We start from the raw sequence: 3917 nt of genomic DNA, 5'->3' as shown, positions 1-3917 counted from the left end.
TTATCCAAGGTGCTTCATGACCCATAATTGGGTCCCAAGCCCAACTTTGGGAACCAAAGTGCAGTGGTTCCCAAACTTTTCAGCTTTTGACCCAGAAAATAACAGTAGCAGAGACCTGTGCCCCCAATTGTTTTTGGATGGTAAACATTTGTATCAGGTCAACTAAACATGGGCATAGTAACAATATTTTTTATACTACATATGTCCATTTTAAATACACTAACCTCACTCCTTTGAAACAACTAAGGCAAAAATGTAATTAATTCAGAAAATCTTTTCAGGACCCCACCTTGATGTTTCGGGACCCCACTTTGGGTCCCGACCCCAACTTTGGGAAACACTGTTTTATTGGCTTTGGGCTCTGAATATCATCATTAGTTGCCAAATTTGGGCCTTCGCAGTCTGATCTACAGCTGCCAGACTGGAAGTTGCCAACTGCCTGTCAGACCTTACTGTCATTTTTCACCTCTTTGTGGTAATAAAAGCAGCAGGCAACAGTTTCCTGCCATATCGCCAAGGTTAAACACAGTCTCACAGAATCATGCCCGTTATCACAGTCTTTCTTCAGCTAATCTCTACTYTATTATTTCAAACCAGAAAGTACATTTTGTACCGGAACAAAATTACTGTCAGAGGACATGAAGATGTTATACACAATCTGATYTTAAAATGTACTTCTTGACCTTAATATTTCAGCATGAACTTCTACCTGTATTATCCCTTCCCATAGATATTCTTATCTTGTGCTCTTCCTTTAGAACTGCTGTTGTTTACCAAATTGATTGAAGAAGGCAATTTATGTCTGGGAAACCAGTTTGTGCTCGGAGCAAATGGAGATGTGTTCCGGTACAGTCAGGTGTCTTTGTCTTCTGATTAAACGTTTCCCATTTTATGTTGCAGTCTGACTCTCTGTGTCTCTTTCACTTTCTTTCAGCCTTCCGATTCTTATTTCCCTTGTGCGCACGCTTTCATTTGTGTTGTCACTCCCCCTCTCAGTCACCGGCAGCGCCCTGCTTTCCATGCCTTTGCCTTTTCACTACATCTGTCCCTTCGATTTGTTGAGTTCGCCGTACTGCCCTTTCCTCCCTTTTTTTCCCACCGCCTCTTCCTCGCACGCCTTCCCCTCACAGATCCACCCTCATCATTTCTCATCTTCCTTCATGACCTCCTTCTCTCTCAAGTGACGAGCCACATAGTAATGTGTTTGCAGATTGTGCTGAGTGACTAAGAGAGGCCATTAGAGAGTGTTCTGACTGCCAATGGAGGCATCGGGTGCAAGATGTCCATGACGGAACAAGTATTGGTGTTTGCATTGGTCWGGAGTGTGTGGTTGTTTGTTTTTTAATCAAAAATGAGAACTAAAACCACACTGGATTTATGAGGACCTCTCTCACCAGTTAAAAACAATTTGCATTATTTGTTGGTACAAATTGATTTTTAGGTGTCAGGATTCAAAGRGTCCCAGTGGGCAATTAGAGATGGACATGATGATACATGTGTGTCCCGCGATATACGTCTGTGTGTGAAGTGTTAATGCAAGTGTGTTACTTGTTTTTATCGCTTGCTGCCAAAGGGGCAACAACATTTTTGCCCATCTCTCTCTCTCTCTCTCTCTCTCTGTGTGTCTGTGTTCATGTGCCTGTAACATTAAGAAAATATCTCACGAACCAACGGATTTTAAACAAAACTCTCAGAAAGTAATTAACAAATGGACATCTCCAACTGATTGGTTTTCAGAATCAATCCCATTCTAGATGCACGCCACAGCTAATTAACCTAAGCAGGAACAAAACAGCTGTAACTCGGCCAATTTTCTACAAATCGAACTAAACTTTTATGTGTTTGTAGCTTAGAGTCATCCTCAACACACTCTCTGAGCACTATCACAGTTTATAACTGTCCCTTCTCAATAACAAACTTTAAGAAATGCTTTAATCCGTTTCTTTGACTACATTATGTTTATGATCATAAGAGAGACCGTATGGTATATACACAAATTCAGGACTGTTGTTCACTGAATTATTAATGACAGGGAGGTCAAGGATGTATCTCACTCAGCATCACAGCAGACATGAAAAGCAACCTTGGCAGCGTCACGCTAAGTCCCTGACGGCTGAGCATACAGGCGTCACACTGTCTCATGAAGAGTGTCTTTTATATATTTACTGCAGCTTGTTGTGTCATTTTCTTTTAAAATATCAGTCTAACATCTGCAGAGGCGTAGAAAATGGAAAGAGAGAAAAGAAATTCTTACTGGGGTATATATAATTCCCCCTGCACTAGTCCCTGCTAATGTAAAAACAGCGCACCCATGCTGACGTTGCTAACATAAAAATAGCTTTAGGGTTTAATCGATGCATATGATGCTGTATTGATCCACTCTGTGAATTTCACAGATAAAAGGCATGCAGCCTCCAGAATAACCCTTGTCGCTTGACGTCARCGAGTTAAATGGCTGACCATGAAATCCTTGTTTATAGGAGTCACTATTACAGTCAGTGTTGGTGTGCAGACTAATGAAGATGATCAATGACGATGATTCGAACATGCAGACCTGCACAGAGTGCACATTTATTCACCTGCCTAAACACTTTCTGCTCAACCACATGCCATTGGTGTGAGGAGAGTGTGCGATTTTCGGTCAGCTTGTGTGTAACTTTGTCTGCTCTTTTACTCTTCCTGTTCGGTGCAGAAAGCACCGAGGCGTCTTTTGGGACTAGATGTGATGTGACAGCTGACTCTGGGAGGAAAGGCATCCCCGTCCTCCATCACTTTAGTTTCTGAGCTGGTTTAGCTGTAGTTGCTTTTTTAAAGATAAAAATAATTCCTTACACAGCTTTTTTTTATTAGAATTGTTATTGTGATAAAACTTAAAAGGAGTGTCGTGTTAATTTTTATTTATGTGCATAAATTTGTATTTTAGAAGCATTTTTGTTTCAGCAGAGCTGTCAGGGTTATGATGGTGAAAATATCATCTGGTTATATTTGTCATCTACCAAAAGGAGAAGACTTTATTGTTTTTTGCCACGTGTGTGTTTGTGTGTCTGTTACCAGATTATCTCACGACACACCAGACAAATTTTAATGAAACATGCAGAAAGTAATTGCTGCATCGACAACTGATGAACTTCAAGATGGCTGCCACTTCCAGCCGACCTCAAAGGGGATAAATCATGCATAATCCACTTTTAAGCTGTTAAATACATTTTGTTGTGTATTTGGAGTCTCTAGGAGTGCAGAAAAGTTGCTGCTTAGATATCTTTACATTCTGTTTGAGTTGTATTTTTCAACCCTTTCAGTTTTCTTTTATTTTTATGATGTTTTCTGAACTATTACATCACAGTATTTGGATGGAACTGCTTATTAAGGTTATCAACTATAATTTGGTGGTCTTCATTCTCCTCTGGCTCCGGGTCAGACTCTGGCTCCAACACGTAAGGCTGGATGGACAAGTCTTCAGATGTTGACATCTTTAATTCATTTGTAAATAAAAAGTTTCTGCGCAGCTATATAGTCCTAACCCCCCTATCAAACTACAATGGAAAAGGGGTGAAAGAGGGGCTTGTAGAGTTACAGTAAGGAGGAATTCAGACCAATGCATTGCAGTTCCACTTTATATAAAGCCAAACTGAATGATTTAAATGTGAAAAAGAAAGATTTAAAAGCCTAGGTCCCCCTTAAATAAATAAAGAATACCCATAAATCAAGCAGTTTTACAGAAAAGTACCTAAATTGTTGTGTGGTAGTAGCTGAGCCTGATCTCCCAACATGTATTCTGAGTGCTAATGGATTACGCAGAAATATTTGTTTAAAGTTTAACCATTTTTGGATTCAACTCTGTCAGTCTGTTGACAAAATATCTCATTATGGGACAGGTGTTAATGAATCTTTCATGAAATAACCATTCAGTATATATA

General features: G+C 39.8%; 1 protein-coding gene across 1 annotated transcript in view; it reads left to right on the top strand.

Moving 5' to 3' along the window:
• The window catches only part of ppp1r9a (protein phosphatase 1, regulatory subunit 9A), a gene marked incomplete at its 3' end in the record, with an annotated part of 27902 nt that overhangs the window by 13057 nt on the left and 10928 nt on the right, over positions 1-3917 (top strand).

The sequence above is a fragment of the Austrofundulus limnaeus genome, unplaced genomic scaffold, assembly GCF_001266775.1.
Source record: "Austrofundulus limnaeus strain Quisiro unplaced genomic scaffold, Austrofundulus_limnaeus-1.0 Scaffold78, whole genome shotgun sequence".
Lineage (NCBI taxonomy): Eukaryota > Metazoa > Chordata > Actinopteri > Cyprinodontiformes > Rivulidae > Austrofundulus > Austrofundulus limnaeus.
The sequence above is the reverse complement of the archived record's forward strand: the minus strand, read 5'-3'. Positions and strand labels throughout refer to the sequence as shown.